Source organism: Myxocyprinus asiaticus, chromosome 27 (genome assembly GCF_019703515.2).
Source record: "Myxocyprinus asiaticus isolate MX2 ecotype Aquarium Trade chromosome 27, UBuf_Myxa_2, whole genome shotgun sequence".
Lineage (NCBI taxonomy): Eukaryota > Metazoa > Chordata > Actinopteri > Cypriniformes > Catostomidae > Myxocyprinus > Myxocyprinus asiaticus.
The window spans coordinates 31,655,254-31,673,720 of NC_059370.1; positions in this window are offsets into that span (position 1 = coordinate 31,655,254).

The following is an 18,467-nucleotide window of genomic DNA, read 5'->3' on the forward strand; positions in this document are numbered from 1 at the left end:
TGCAATTTGAGGTTGAAATTAAGGCCTAAGCTACTGATGCAATGACAAGGTCATTGTGTTATCTCTTATACCTATCCAAAGACAATCTACCGCATTTATTTAAACCAGAAAAATTATATAACTGGCAAAAGCACTAAATCTTTCCTAATAATAATAATAATAATAATAATAATAAAAAAATCTCCTGAGTAACTGCACAATGCCTTCTTGTTTGACCCAGTGACTTGGACAACTTTTCCCATGGACTAATTTTATCACAGCAGATGATATTATTTACCATGAGTTGCCTCTGCTGAAATCTACAGAAATAAGCAGAATACTAATTTATTGTTGAGAAATCTGTGAGTTTTTGAAGAACTCCCTGGGACAATGCCTCATTTCTAAAATAAGACACAGTTAAGTTCTCATGATCTGTTTGTCTTAGTGATAAATGGAAAAACCATTCACACCTAAATAGAGAAGATTATAAACTAGTTATATCTTGTGCACTACAAAAAGTCCTTACCTTGTCTTTGTGTCAAAGAAATTTGAAGCAGTCACAGCAGGTGAGAACATATCCATCAGTCATTTGTCAGACAGTTATGTAACCCTGTGTCTTTTTGGTCCATGTCTACAACAATAATGAAGGCATCAGTGTAATGGACACAATTAAGCCTACCTTGGCAAGTCATCCTTAGATACATGCATCAACTCAGCCTGAGTTTAACCTGCCATTTAGAATGAGGTCATATCTCTTAAACACGTGTTGCTTCTCAAAAAACTCACAATAACACATTAACAATACATTATTTAATAAAGCACTCTCAAATGTAGCTAACAGGACTGTACTAAAGTCTTCATAAGATGTTTATACACACACACACACACACACACACACACACACAAACACACAAACACACACACAAACACACACACACACACACACACACACACACACACACACACACACACACACACACACACATATATATATATATACTAGCCTAAAATATTAGGCTGTTAGTTTCTCTTCCTGTTTTCACCTTAAGGGGAAGCAACAGACTCACGGTGGGAAATTTACAGCATTCCCTTTGTCAAGTAAAAGGAGCCTCCACTTCTGCAAAACTAATCATTTAAGTCTCCATTGTGAAATGGGCATGTGAAACAACAAAGATAAAATCATAAACAAGAACTTGATATAAGTTGATATTCAAGTCTCTCTGGTGTTTCAAAACCATTCTCACCTGTTTGCTTTTGTTTTGATGTCTTGAGTGCATTCAAAGGTGAATTATGGAAAGTCATTAAAATAAAAACGGGGTGTAATAAAACGTGTGAAGACACTAATGGCATAGTGCTAAAATGTCTGGTATGGCTACCAGTCCATTTCTGTGTTGATAGCGTTATATAGTTTTACACAGTAATTACTGCCCACCTGTTCCATATGATAAATGCACAGCATTTTTTCATGAAGAAGAACATAGTGTTCTCTGGGGAGTTTTACGACTTTCCTGAGGTTTGGGAAAGGCAGTGCTTCACATGAGTATGCTAGAGATTATTAGTGTGCTCCAACCCTTAGCTATTCATACACAACACCACTGTGCAGTACACACACACCCACACAGTTAAGATAGGATGCAAAACTCTGCAGGCTTTGGACAAAAAATATAACAGCACATTGGTTTATTTACTTTTTTATGTAACACATTCATTCTCTTGCTTACTGACTGCAGATGGGGAGATGTCCTAGTTTACAAATGGTTCAACACACCCCTTCCTGTATGCACGATAAATATATTTATATCTCATCAACACAGATTAAAACAGTTAAACTGCAAAACTGTACAGGACTCAGAAAATTCAAGTAGGATAATTAACACAATCCAAGCATAACAGATGTGTGAGAAAGAACTCCATTGGCAGAGATCTATCACTATTCATGAGGCTGAGAAACGCAATGTTCTTTATTATGTTAAATGTCTTCAGATTATACCACGGACAGGACAGCCATGAGCTGTTGAAAAAAATTACTGTATAATAGCCAACTCCACTCTGCTTTACCAAAGCCTGTGACTGGCTGCTTGGGGATTCACAGAACATGCCAGATGAATGATGCAGGTATCTATTTAAAGGTTAAAACTGCCACACATACAGACTAAAAGAAATTGAATGGTTGTAGCAAAAAAGGACACTAAATTACATCCTGTTTGACTGGAAGAGAGGTCACACTTTGGCTCACTTTTTAATGTTTGATTGATTAATACCTTACTTTTAGTGAGACATTGAATTCTGGACAGAATTCTGGAAGCTGCTGGCAGAACCTGGCCATAACAAAATTATAGCTTCACTCCTTCCCAGACCTTCCATATATGGGTAGCAACATGAGTGATATCATGCAAGAAAAACAAGTTTTTATTTATTTGTTATTATTTACTTTTTATTTCATTGTATTTATTTGTTTTCATTTATTTATTTTTGTTTGTTTACTTGTTTTCTTGCAAAATCATCTTTGAACAACCAAACACAAATCTGATGCATAAAACACAAATGTGCCAAGTTTCTACATTCAGTCCAATTCCTTCAATCTCCAGAGAGCTGCTGGTGAACGCTGTTTCAGCCCTACTCACATTATGAAATAGATTACGGCCTGACATAATCTGAACATACAGAAAAGTTTAATTAAGGTTTTAAAGTTAAGACACGCACATTGGCACCTCTAGCATTGCTTGGAAAGGATGTTGAAATAAAACATATTTTATTATTTACTTAATGGTTTTAATGTTTACTGCAAAACCTCTAAGTTACTAGCAGTGATTTTGCAGCTCAGTACCACACATATTTGCAGCTTTAATGTGGTTTTTAACCGTTTTCATTTTTATTTGATTTCAGCATGTATGCTGTATCAAGTGGAAACAGAAAACACGCTACTCTGCAAATTTCTTTAGGATGATAAAGTTTATAGCAAAAAACGTTCAAGTACAGTGATCGTTCTGGCTTGGGTGAGGGAGTGGTGGTGCTCTGTTCAAAACAACATTTTCAGCTGTTGCATTAAACTAGACTGGCGACACAAGTAGACACACAAGGGACTTGACCTTACATTAGAACACAGGGGCTTCTGATCCAAATACCCCTCTCAGACACATTAAGGCCACACTTTGCCATGCCATCAACAGCCTGCATCATTAATATGGAACTTTTGACCCTGTACAACTCAAACATCTCTAATGTGTTTCCAAGCAGTTGGCCTGTTTGGCACTCTCACCTACTAAGACATTCGGATCCGGCCTCTTGGATTTAATGAGGTACTTTTTATTTATACAATCAAAGATTTATCGCTCTGTCCTCAAATTAAAACGGTCCTGATGCAGCAGTAATGCCTAATCATTAACCAGGTTTGTTTTTGCTGCTCGTCATCCAGTTTTACACAATTTGGCAGGGCTCCAGAGCTGGCACATTGAAGATGCTGAACACTTCTAATTTAGATCTGCATTTTGGCAGCCAATGCTGGAGTAATGCGCTCAGATACGATTAGAAAATAAACAAATGGGCCACCGGAGGATTTACACTCAATTTGGAAAAAGAAAGAGTGAGAGGGATACTTTTTAGCTATAATCACTATGCTAGACACATAGAGAGAGATTTTGCACTGGAGAACACAGTGAGTTCTAATCACAGTGGGATGAGCAGAGTGCAAGCGTGACCATAACATTCCACTGTAAATCACCGGCTGGGTACAGTGAGTAGGGTGGAATGTCAATAAAACTGGACAAACTGTGGATAGCAGGCCTACAAGTGTGACCCATTTAATGCTGAAACAAAAGTGTTGTTTCTGTAAGGCACGGGTGCTCCTGCTAGACTGCAGGTGGATAACACATTCCAGCTCATACTAATGCTAAACCTACACAAATATTAGAGGACTGACAATGTTCCTTGAGGGTAGGATGGTACATTTATATAGTCAAGCAGTGGTTCTCAACTAGTGAGTCGCTGGTCTGTTCTGATGGGGTTGCAGACAGCAAATAATAAATTGCAACTAAACATATGCACAAAAACACAAATAATTTAGTATTACTTGACCTTTTCTACCCTGTCTTTAACCCTCTGTCTGAAATGCTCAGTTTCTGTGTACTACTGCTTTAAGACACGCCCACTGTTATGATTGGCTAACATCTTTTTAGAGCCAATCTGTTTTTTTTTAAAAGAATGAAAACGTGCAAGTGATTTACAAAATCACTAAAAAGCACTCAGTCTAGTCAATCATTGACAGCTATATGTCCCAATTTATGTGAAGCACACAATCATACTACAACAGTTGTTTGACTGAAATAACAATAGAAAACTGAACAAAGTCGGCACACTGTTGCTCTACAATACTTATATTATTAGGCATACAAGATTTGGTGATGATAAAATAAAGCTATATAAATAGCAAAAACAGTCCAGTGTAACACACGCTGTGAATCTGAAGAGTTAATAAATCTGTATCCAGCTGTGGAGAGTGTTAAGGGATGGTCGGCCCTTGGGTTTCCCTTTCTCATCTCCCCATCGATCGATTTGCTGGTCGACCGGTGGAGAAGGTCTCCCTCGATCGAATTGCTGCTTAAAGGTGCTATATGTAATATATTTACTGTTCTAAATCATAAAATAACCATAATATGCCATTAGAGAATTAGGAAACATGCTAAGTTGAAAAACTGGCTTCTCCGATAACAATGCTACAGCCAGTATATTCTACTTTGAAGTTTCCATTCCGGGCCGGAATTTCTGTTTACGTTTTGGCCTGAGTGATCCCGCCCACTACCCACTGCCCACTCACCAATAGTATTTAGACACCGCCAGGTTGCCAGATTTGAACAAGTTTGCAGGCAAACAACACTGCGTGCTGCAGCCATGGAAGCCTGCAAATGAACTGGATGAGAGATAACAGATTCTGACTGACCTAAAAAGCCTCGCCATCCACCTAAAAACCACCATGACCAGAGGCGTAGTAAAACAAGGATAAATATAGGAGATGCCTTTGGAAGATGGAGACAGCTTAAAGCCCAGAAATCCTTTAAAACGGATGCTGAGTTGGCTAATTTGCGTTTCAACATTCTGGCAACCAGCGTGAGCTTCGAGTCTGGGGCAGGTCAGACAACTCTCCAATATTTTGAATTTGGACTGCAGTACCCATTTCAAATGCTTGCTGTCAATCTTACATATAGCACCTTTAAATATGGGAAAATGGGCATCTAATCGCATTCACTGGGGCCAAAGTAGAGGACATCTTGGCTAACATGAGACAGCTGGCAGCTTTACTATAGTATATTGTACTTCACAATTGTCTTTCATTGTGCTATGCGTTCTTTTTACATAATAAAAATAATTTAATGATATTCCGTCAGCAATTTTGTTTTGTTTGGTAAGTAACCATGTAATAAGCACAATTTGCTCTGTGTTGGGAGTCCTAATCATGTAACAAAAACACAATTTCCTGCATATCAAAGAAACTCAGATGAAACAGTAGTTATAAATTTGTTACTCACCAGCATTACTGTCTTGTCCATATACAGTTGTTGGCATCTTTCAGTTTAAGTTTCTTTGCAGAGTCTGAATCATAATGTTTCTCAATAAAATCCTTAGAGAACTGTGCCGAACAAAGGTTGGTCATCATTTCTAATATCAATAGTATGTTGGGATCCTACAGAAGGCTATGCGGAGATACAGTTTTTTTTTCACAACCAGGAACACAACAATGTCTGGGGACCTTCCTTGACATCTTAATCTTTTCTTTGGTTAAAAGCAAACTACAGTAACAATAGTACCACTATTTTGTGTTGCAGCCCATTCATGGTCTATTCAGGGTCTATTCAAATGACAAGTCGTTTTTTGCAGGTGAAAACAATAAATGCTCTTTTTGAGCTAGAGAGAATGTTTTGAGTTCTGAAACGTACAGTATGTTTTTACACTATAATGAGCTCTTAAATGTCAAAATATCAAGGAAAATTTTATTCCTCATGACATGACCTCTTTAAAATCGTAAAATAAAAGGAAGAAGGAAACATATATTTGTTCTTGACATCAAAGGAAGTGCATACAACCCAACTCCTCTGTATTTTGGCACAAATACATCTATTACTTGGAAGAAGCTAGCCAAATTAGGCAGAGACCAAAATGGATATTTTTCGTGCTATGCTCCCTCATCCTCAAAAACCATGAACAGTACTATGCAAATAAAAGAAAGACCCAGATTACATAAAATATGGGTTCACTTGCAATGACTTTAAACATGATTTGCTGACTGCAGTGTGTTTTGTGTTGTGAATTAATAGCTACCAGAGCATGAAAACATTGAAATACAACAGACATTTAGAAACTGTCACAACAAATCATTATAGAAATCTAAATCAAACTTCTGCTATTTTTTTTGTGTTTCAAAATGATAAATGTTCCTATTTATTTCATAAAAAGTGTTGTGTCTATGTAGTTCATCGAAATATCAAAATATTTTAGTGTTTTATTGTAAGGATATTTCCGTTTACAATAAAACATTTTGGTACTGTGTTGGGTTGCCACATGTCTAATGTAAAATGTAAAAACTGTGTCTTGAAGCAAAACCATTACAGTAGCACATTATAGCATAGCTACTGTAAATTGCAAATTAAAGGTAATCTCTGATAATATGCACAAAAATTAAACTGATTCTTGGTGTTATGTGTATTCCAGCTCAGTTAGGGTTCTTTGCATAAGGCCACTCAGTGCACATGGGATCACATGATATTAGTGTGGAGGTATAAACGCACACATGCAGCACAGGATTAAAGCAGCAGCACTACCACTCTTCTAGCCTGCACTGAAACTTTGGTCCATGGTGACCAATTTTAGGTGCCCAACACGAAAGCACGGTCCCAGCATAAGCTTCAGCACATGGCTGACTCCATAGCCAAGAACAGACTCAAATGCTGCATTGATTCATCATTACAGCAAAATGACAGCTGCGTGCTGTGCACATTTATGCATGTGAGCGGGGAAGTTATTCAGCTTATGCAGTACATTCTGTCCTAGTTGGATGGAGGCCAGTGCACTCCCTCTCTGCTTTGTCTCCAAAGAACTTGGTCACATGACTCGTCGGGAGAACTCCCACTGTTTTAAATGATTGATGAAGCTCAGGTCACTTCTAAACTTGAAAAGATGAAATGAGTTTCATTGCATCGATAAATCAATCCTGAAAATGTATAGCTAAAAGTCCCCCCAGTCTATCACACTTCAAACACTGCCCAAGGACTGTTTCCATTGGCAATTGATATGGTATTTGTGGAGAGGTGAAGTGTCTGTTTGTCTTGCTCTTTAAGGGAAAAAGAGAGAGGAGTGTATTGATGTTCTTTATAGTGCAGTTCAGAATGTTTGGCAGATTATAAGAAGATATTAGCTAGGTTGTACAGGGAAATGCTGGCAGTGTTGAAAGAAGAATACTGCTTTGTGAGCCAAGATTATTTTTTTGAACTGTATGTTTTGTTGGTCACAATCTTTTTTTATTTTTTTAAAGCTTATAGTTATAGTTTGCTCCGAATGATAGTCCTGTCATCTTTTAACCACCCTCATGTCATTCCAAAATTGTATGACTTTGTCAGTAACTCAAAAAAGGTAAATTTTTGAAGAATATCCTGTCCATTTTTTTCTTCCATATAATGAAAGTAAATGAAAACTGATGCTGTCAAGCCTCTAAATGACAAAAAAGCACCATAAAAGTGGTCCATAGGATTTTTTTTATTTTTTTATTTATTTTTTTTTGCAGTGAGTTGAATTCAAGAGCCAGTGTATGATTCATAAAAGAAACATTCAGACCGGATTTGTGAACTAGATTAACCGATTCATTGAAAATATCTGACTCAAAAGAATGATTTGTTCACGAGTCAGTGATTGCTACTTTTTCCATGAACTCTTTTCAAATTTTCATGAGCTAGAGTGGTCAAGATTTTTAGTTAATGAAAGTCATATGAACTTGGAACAACATAAGGGTAAGTAAATAATGATAGACTTTCATTTCTGGGTGAACTATTACTTTAAATGAGACGTTGGAATTTGTAATGTACACAAGATGTCAAAAAGAATAAGCACCATCAAAGAATATTAAAAGTGTTACAGTCTTATATAAGCCCAGAGTTTCGGAAATGAGGCAGAAAGGAAGATGCAAGCTTATACTCAACTGAGGAAAATGACTGCTGGGCAAAGAGCCTACAAATAATACAGGCCAGACAAAGCAAGCTACACTGTAAAAATTCATTTGTTACAATGGAGCTACTGGCAAAGCTGAAACACCAAGACATGTTCCTGTCACAAACAACTTCCAAGCTTTCATAGAACAAACGTTAGAGAGGTTTGATTCCACGGATTTGAGTAGTTGTGGAAACAGATCATGCTGAGGTTAATGCATAGTTTGGGCATGATCACTGAAAAGCCTTGGCTAAAATTTCAAGAAAGGTTAATTACGTTTAATCTGACCTTAAATCTGAACTGGACTACATTGAAATACAGATTATAGCTGCTTGAAGTGTTTAGTACTTGTCAAAGACAAGATGGCAAAAGTTGAATGGAATTCTTATACAGTCACACAAAAATATCCCCATTTCAAGCCAACAATTTATGGTGGTATATGATTTTTCTGTCCTTTTTTCATGTAAATGTCTCAATATAACCTTTTGAAAAATCTACTGTTGGTTAATGACATGTAGAGCATGTGTTTTATTTGATCATCTTTACCAATGATTACAACAAAACTGACCCAGTTCTCCCAGCTCTGAGGCCAGTCAAGTTCTGGCTGACATCATCCTAATTATTTGTCAGTTCACTTAGTGTGTGTGTATAAAATTACAGTAATTGCGCTTCTGTCTGGGCAGATAATTTGTCGTGTTAGAACATGCCCTGACTCCACTACTATATGTCAAAGATAAATAAGACATGAAGCAGATATAGAACAAGCTGCTAAACAGGGTCTGCAACACTAAAGGAAACACAAAGTTCATTTAAATGTATAGTTCAACCCCCCCAAAAAAATGCAATTCTGTCATTATTCATATACCTCATGTCATTCCAAACCTGTATGACATGTGTTCTTATGTGGAACACACAAGGTACATTTTAAAAAAGTCCTCACAAGATTTATTTGCCATAATGTAATTGAATAGTGACCCAGGTCTGTCTTGAAAAAGTTTGAAAAAGAACAAAAAACACTATAAACCACAGTAAAATTAATCAATACGACTTAAGCACTACATTCCAAATCTTGTGTAGACGTTTAATATCTTTATTTTATGAACACAATGAAATAAAATATGTTGTTATTCACTCTCAAATCAAAACATTTTAATAAAATAAAGTGCTTATATCAAATCTGGCAGCTGTGTCAGTAACATCAAACTTCATTGGTTCTCATCGCATCTCGTGACCAAAGTCATGAAGTCAGTTTGCACAAAATGATTGTATCGCTTCAGAAGCTTGGATAATAAATAAAGCCTGTCAAGACTTAAAAATAAATAAATAAATAAAAATAAAAATAAATCAGCTTTTGTGTTCAACAGAAGAAAGAAAGATATACAAGTTTGGAGCGACATTATGGTGAGTAAATAATGACAGAATTGTTATTTTTACATGAACTAATCTTTTAAATTTGCATGCTCAGAGAAAACTGAAGTGAAAGCAATTTTATAAAAGTAATTTAAAAATAAGTAAATACATAAAATAAAAAATGGTCTGGTTACAATTGAATATTTTTAGCATTTCCATGTGTAAAAATAAATATTTGAGATCAGAACTTTTATACACTTATATAAATCTCAGCACAAGTGCTAGGTGCAGAGTTGGCAGAACAGCACAAGAAGTGTGATGTTTACTGAATTTTTCAGTGTGTGATTTTACAACTACAAACCTATAATGTGGTTATGAAGAAGGGCATCTATATGTTTCCAATTTGATTTTAAAGCTCATTATGCTCACAAGATGAAACTAAACATATTTCCCAGGCATCTTTGGTGGTCCATAGGATTTATTGAAAGTGCATTTGCAATCAAGCTAAATTCTATGGGCTGCAAACTGTAACCACTGCACTTTTGGGCTTAACGTGATCTAAATATGGAACTTATGAAAAGGGTAAAGTACCTTTCCCATAATTTTATTAGACAAAGCTGAAGCCCCACACTTTACATAATAGGACAATTTTGTTATTGAAACCCTAATGCAGAAGCCATCATGAATACATAATATGATATCCAGCAGTTCAACCAAAGCCCACTCTCAGTCACCCAGTTTGGACAGGATATGCAAATACAAGATTTCTCTGAGCCAGTCAGGCACAGGAAGAGTGGATAGGGTTCGGTGGTAAGTTACATAACAGCTGAAGCAGACATGAGAAAAGGGCGCTGTCTGGGGCCTGCAGAAACTCCACAGGCTCCAAACTGCAAACAGTTCACCCCAGTGTTTCTGAAACCAACTGTCTGTACTGTATATACTACCTACTGTCCCTTCCAAAACCATCCTGTATTCTTTATTATTTACATAGGAAAAAAGAGAGAGTAAAAGAGCAGCTAGAATGCAAAGCTGTCCAAGTAGTTTGAAAAAATCAATCAATCAATCAATTCTACTGTAGGTAAGTGCTTATAATAATAATAATAATAATAATTATAATAATTATTATTATTGTTTGGATTGTGTGATGCATATTTATAACATTGACGATTATCATCTTAGTCAATATTGTTAATTATCAGTAGGGTATTGTAAGGTTATGGTTAGGGTTAGAGTAAAAAACTAAGCATATTGCTCACAGAACTGGAAAGTACTACTTTGATCTGGCAAGTTCCAATCAGATTGGCTGGATTTTTGTACATTTTGAGGATGAAATATTTATTGGATTTGTGAAAACAAAGAAGTTTTGTTGGAGGTGATAAAAAAACAACTAGATAACCACGAGCAGAACTCTACAAGGCATGTAAAAACCAAGCAAGCTGTGATTAGTCACTCTACAGTCCCTACCTGTAGAAGTAGATGGTTCTGGACAGAATAAGCTGCAATGTGAACCAGTTCTTATACTGTTTAGTCACAGGTCTGGCTATGTGATACTACATTACATATTTCAAAACATTCCCATTCTTTGCATCAGAACCATACACATTTCCATTGTGGAAAATAAATAGAAACAGCCATGCAACTTAAAGAGTCAAAAGGTCCAATGCATTTTATTCAGCATTATGTCCACACTATAACAAATTGATGTAGTTTTTATAGCAAAATTCTACAGAAATGTACTGTTTTAACATTTTACAAGTTGCAACTGTATTCTGCAATGCATTATGGGTCAATAAAAGTATTACAGTAGTTAACAGTAAATTTCCATGTCAACTGTAAATTAATTTAGAGGTAGGTGTTGTGACTGTATTTCATGCGTTTTACAATAATATCATGTGATGTTGGCATTATGGGATTGCACAGGCTACACTCAAATTTGAAATCATTGGTGGACTAGAGCAGCGCGAGAATGGCTGAAGAAAACTATTCAGAATGTTTGGTAAGTTTATTTGAATTTACGTCAATAAATATTGAAAATAACATCTTTTTAAACTCACTAAAATGCTTATTTTATTGAATGTAGCATGGAAGGTATAAGCAATCCATTTTTTTAACAGAAACAAATCATAACATTATATAATGTTAAATATAGTGAATTATAGCAATTCATAGTTGAAAACAGCATGATATAATGACATTCGGATGTAAAAGTCATCCACTTTCCAAAATGTTATGTGTAGCGTAATTAGAAGATTGTCTCGCTAACTTCACGGCACTTCGTTATTTCAGGTGCGAGACAGCGGAAAGCGCGACGGAAGTGACACGCCAGACGCCATTTTTTTGGGCTGAAGTGCAGATGAGATGAACCTCAACTACACGGTGAAAACATTGTATGTACACAGTCAGCTTTATCTGAAGAAAATCATCAGTAAATGTCAGGTTAATAACATCAAAGGATGCTGCAATTTTAGCACTTAATCCGCATTTTTATTTCTTTGAATTTCGTAGACGATTTGCATTAGAGCAGTATTGAGAAAGATTGCTGTGTGACGGGAGGGGCACAACATTTCGACTACAGTGAAGGAAAGACGAAACTTAACTACTAAATATTAGCCGTGCAGTCATCTGTAGCTAATGAAAAACATATATTTCATTCATGCTAACATGCGGTTTTCTCATTTAATTCGCATATTTGAATTTGTTATTGAGAGCATTTGCTGTAGCATTTGAGGTCTTCGCCATCTGTAGCCAGTATAAAGCAGTCTGTTGCGAACGATGTTCATAATATCTCCCGAGATAACTGACAACAAATATAATAACATATTTAAATTGTCATTTTTACTTGTAGATGTTAGCAACTAGCTGGTGTGGAGAAGACACCGACTCTTCCAGACTCTCCGAGACCGATTGCCTCAGGTAGTGTACAACACAATTTGCTGAAATCTATGATAAAATAATACACTTTGACTGTTGTATTTTAGTTTGCATATTTCTAGTAGATTTCTTATATGTTTATTCATTTTAGGTGAAATGCTCACTTTAACCCAGTGAATGCTCAGCAGTGAGAGAATGATGGATTTGACTCCGCCTGGATTTTCGTCATATTACTTACTACTTCAAGCTGGTGTACCATCTTGCATCTTACATTCATTCAAAGGTAGCCATGTGCTTAATGATATGTTAAAGTTCTTTGTTTAAAAAAAAAATAAAAAAATAAAAAAATTTTTTTTTATTTGGATACACTTTACACCAAGCTTGAATGGGTTAACATTACTTCAGAATCAGAATCAGCTTTATTGCCAGGTATGCTTACAAGCAATTTGTCTTGGTGACAGGAGCTTCCAGTGCACAAACAATACAATACAGCAACAAGACAGAGATTCTCATGATCTTAAAAATCTTTTGATCTGAAGGCGTATGCTTAAATGTTTGAAATTAGTTTTGTAGACAAAAATATAATTGTGCCACCATATTAATTTATTTCATTATAAAACTAAAATGTAATTAAAAAATAAATAAATAAATAAATAAAAAAAGTTTTTGAAATTGATGACTTGGACCAAATAATAAAGAAAAGCAGCCAATAAGTGCCCAACATAGATGGGAACTCCTTCAATACTGTTTAAAAAGCATCCCAGGGTGATACCTCAAGAAGTTGGTTGAGAAAATGTCAAGAGTACATTTCTGCAAATTCTAGGCAAAGGGTGACTACTTTGAAGATGCTAAAATTTAACACAGTTTTGATTTATTTTGGATTTTGTTTAGTCACAACATAATTCCCATAGTTCCTTTTATGTTATTCCATAGTTTTGATGACTTTACTATTATTCTAAAATGTGAAAAAAATTATAATAAAGAATGAGTAAGTGTTTCAAATACTTTTGACCGGTAGATGTGTAAGTGTGTGTCATATATACTATATGACCTATATATATATATATATATATATATATATATATATATATATATATATATATATATATATATATTGCAAATACAAATCTGTTATATACAGTGCAAGGGAATGTAATGGCAAAAGAGTTGTGTTGGATAATATAAAAAGACTAAACTGTGAATTGCACATAATTATTGCTCAATGGGGCAGCTTTAACTGTTCATGAGATGGATAGCTTGAGGGAAAAAAACTATTCCTGTGCCTGACGGTTCTGGTGCTCAGTCTGTAGCGTCGACCAGAAGGCAACAGTTCAAAAAGGTAGTGGGCTGGGTGAGTGGGGTCCAGAGTGATTTTTCCAGCCTTTTTCCTCACTCTGGAAGTGTACAGTTCTTGAAGGGAGGGCAGGGGACAAACAATAATCCTCTCAGCAGTCCGAACTGTCCTTTGTCCTTTACTTAATGCATTAGTTAAAATTAAAGATATTTTTATAGAGATATGATGTGAATATACAGTATATGTACAGTGCATGTCAATGGGGACCAAACCTTCAAGCACTGAAAATGACATTACGTAATCCATCCAACACTAGTGGTTTAATCCATGTCTTCTGAAGTGTGAGGAAGTGTAATCGAGCTTCAAATCTTGATCGTTCCTAGGAGACTGCAATGACAAGATTTATAGTAAAAAAAGGAGTTACATTTTGTTCTTTCTCACTGATAATATGGCTTCAGAAGACGTGGATTAAACTATACGAGTCATTTGGATTACCTTTATGATGCCTATGTCTTTTTTGAAACTTGTAGTGTTGGACCCCACTGTCTTGCATTGTATGGACAAACAGACATCAAATCTCCATCAAAATATCTTTGTTTGTGTTCCGCAGAAGACAGAAAGTCATATGAGTTTGAGACATTTACTAATGCTTTAAATAATTTTATCACATGCACCTTTTAATGTTTAGAAATGTGTTAGTAGTATATACAGTATATACTAATATTATACGAGATTGTAAAAGTGGGGTATTCATTGTTAGTTTGTGTTAACTAATGCATTAACAAATGCAACCTTATTGTAAAGTGTTACTGTTATTTTTTATTGAACTAGTTTCGTTCAATTCTGCACACTGCATACTAAAGCTTCTGCCAGTATTTTTGTGATTGATTTTGCAGATTGGAATCATCCCACCAACTAGCACCAAGACAACCAAAAAAGGCAAGGTCTCAGAGAAGAGGAACGACACAGTCGTCCCTCGTATATATACTCTTCTCAGAAGGTTAATGGACTAAATGATTAAGCAAGTACAGTAGTTTAAAATGTGTTTAAACCAGGACACTTCTATCAAAAGGCACTTTTGCCTAGCTAGACATATGTAAATCTCTGTCCCCAAAATGTTTGAGTTAATTAAGAGTTGTTTGTTGACACATCCACATGTGGTCTATAATACCTAGCCATGTGATTTGGATATGATGGCGCATTAAGTTGAAATGATGTCACTGTGCTTTGCAATTGCTTATATGTCCTGTTTTGCCTGTTATGTCCTGCTTATATGCTGTCAGTTTTAATACATACATATATATTTTTTATTTGCCACAGCTTTGACTTTGGTTTTATTGATTTGTTAAGAAATTTAAAAGCAGTTAATTCTAAAAAGTTAATGAATTTACAGATAAAATTTGACAAACAATATATTACAGTTTGTTATTGTAATATATCATGTTTTCCAGCATTTTCACAGTAAAACTATTTTACAGCAACATCTTGGCCTTTAGGATATATACAGAATTTTATTGGCAACTCTAGTTGCCAGGTAAATACTGTAATTCAGTAGATTTACAAAATATGACTGTAAAGTAGATTACAAGTTTAATTCAATGTTAATGTAAACAACAACAACAACAACAACAAACTACTGTATTTCACATTACAACAATTAGCTGTAAATTACTTTCCAGTTTTATACGGTAATTTGTTTTACAGCAATTAACAACATTTTTACAGTACTTTTGCCAGGTAATTCCTGTAAATTCTACAGTAAATGTTTTACAGTGCATGACATTTAGTTTGGCTGAGACAGTCAGCAAACCTAAATTCACCACAAGGGGAAAAAAATCAAGGGAATAGATTATACAATCACACTTTTCATAAGACTAAGGGAAGTCATCAAGCTAGAGCCTGTGAGTGGAAGGTAAACAATAGTTGGCACGCAATGCTTGTCTGTGTGGTCTATCGTTCAACAAGGTCAAGCATTGTGCGTGACTTATCCAGTGGTAGTAAATGTTTAGAGTTGTTCTCTTGCAAATGAAACCTCATACAGATGTCTTCCATGCATAACGGCAGGATAATACGAGCATTTTCCCACTGGAAAATGCTTAGAGAATGATGTCACATGCTCTTCCTGAACACAAATAGATGTATTACTATGTTCAACGACAATAGGAATCCACGAGTTTGGAATTGCTCTTTTTAGGACAAACTTGATAAAACTGTTTTTTTTTTTTTTTTCCCTTTTCTTTCCAAGTTAAGCTCTTTTAAACATCTAAATGGACAGTGGCGTGTGTGTTTCTAAAAAATTGCTAAAATCTATTTCAGAGTTTATTTACATACTATTGTTTGTACTGCATATTTTAGTGTAAACGTTCATTTAAAATGTTTACCATCTTAATAGCTCACTTTAATAAATTTAACAAGTTTAAAAAAACTCATATGAAGCTAATATATATATAATCTAAAGCCATTTACAGTATGCACTGTAAGTGTAATTTGATAACATTAAAATTGATCATGCAGTGTTAAAAAAATAAGAAATTAAAGAATTTATCAAATCTGTGCAATAAACAGCCATTTTATATCTCTGTGTGCATACTAGACAATAAAACAAATGTCAGTAGAGACTTCAGATGTCTTCCTTTCAACTGTTATTGGTCAGCTGTGGTGGAGCAGGTTAGCGCTATAAGGAAAGAGCTGAAATAAAGAAGAGTGACACCTAGAAGAACCCAGCCCTGCCAGGATTTACTGTGCAAACACGTTAATGTGGCACCTCACTGACCAAATAAAATGGCCCAGAAAAGTCCATACTGCCTTTTATCACTGAGCTGTGATATTCCTCTACAGATTTTTTTTCTCTTTGTATGTGTAACGTGGGTCATGGTTTCATAACTCCTTTTTCCTGGATTCAAGCTGGGGTTTGCAGAGATGTACCGTAGATCTACGGTGCGCTAATGCAAGTAACATTGCTGAAAATTGAGTGGCTATTGTACTTTAGAATCAAATGCCTAGTAAAGCTGTGTGAGTTCACTGGAACATGTTGAGTACTGCCAACTGATTGCATGACAGAGTAAATAAATAATAATTTGGTAAACTAGACTAAATAGTTCCCACAAGCTCTGCAAAATTGCTATCAGCACTGCTAATCCTTTGTACAGTAAGTTATAAGCAAGCCAGTAATTCCTCAAATTTTCACAAGTGAGCCATAGATTACAATATGCTTACATGGATAATGTGATGGTTTATTAAATTACGCAAGATTCTGGAGTTCGGGTCCAAACACAACTTTGGTTTCAACTTTGGAATTGCTAAAAATTGTGCCACTTTCTTTCTTTGTCTCTTTTTTTCCTTCTTTTTCTTTATGTATCCATCAATCCATCTGTCTATCTATCTATCTATGGCCTATTATTACTGTTTACTACTATGTTTTATATTCATACTGCCTTTATATTGGTAGGTGCTACTTTGGTTTCAAAGAATGTGGTACGTGCAGAATGTGATACTAAGTAGTGTGTACGTGACACAACACAATGACCTAAAAAGGGCAATATCTGTTTGAATGGACTGTGCCCTCAGAGCCCAGTGCCAATTACTTGTCTGTCAAGCTTTTACATATTTGTGTTGGCAGTCGTAGCATACCTGGTAGACACTCTGGATGTTCGTCATATGTTGATAACTTATTGTGTAAGTACTGCCCGTTCATATGGAGTTTATCAGAACAGCATGCAACTTTCATTGTTTATCAACAATGCCCTTGATCTGAGACACCCATCAATGTCCTGAAGCATGGAAACACTGCGATCAAGGTACGCTGTTGCACCTGGGTTATAAACAGAGCAAAACACGGTCATGCTGATGCAGAGATCTAATAGCCATTAGCTGTGTTATAATATTTGGATTATGAAGTTGAAGCTTAATTAGTGAGCTGGATAAACAGATTCAGATTGTACAGGAGAGCTTTGCATACACTAGTACCTGGCACACCTGAGCTTTGACCCAGGACAGTGATAAGATGTACAAGGGTATACCAGCCAACTCAGTCACCGTACTGCTGGAAATACACAAACAGTGAACAGAGAAAATGCATTGTAGTAAAGTAAGCCTCTTGTGTTGATTGTTGCAAAGATTTCAATGAGAATCTTGTGCTTATAATAAATAACATGGACCAGACAGATCTCACTGTAAATTCAGCAACAGAATGTTGAAAGTTCTGCTGCTGAAATCAGTCTGTGCTTACTGAAATTCGAAACACTGCCGAATCTGAAAGTGTTGTCGAACGGATAGGCACGTGTGAGCTCTGGTTTCCAGGTGAAATATCCACAGTGGCACGAGTAAAGTGAGTTGTATTTTTAGGTGTAGATTATGTAATGCAGTGAAGTGGAATACATAATTTATTGACCATACACCCTACCCCAAACCCCAACCCTAAACCTCACTGCGAATAAAATTGTAATCTTAGAGAAAAAAATGCTTCCACTGACTTGGGCTCATTGATTATGTGAATGTGATTACTTCCTGGTGTTCACAGGACCAGAACCTATGTCTCCGAGGTAGCTTGTGCAATGTGCTGTCAGTGGCATGACAGGAAAAGATAAACACATTTGAGTTGATGCAAAAATGTCTAATGAGAGATGACACTTGTTGATTCCAGGGTATTGTAACATTCGGTAGCAACAAGTCTATTTCCTGTGTGATCATGTTGTAAAGGCAGACCCAGCCTGAAGTTTTTCACATTTTCTGTGCTGATTTTTTTGGGAAAAACTGAATTTTGCAGAATGGATTCAAACATGGT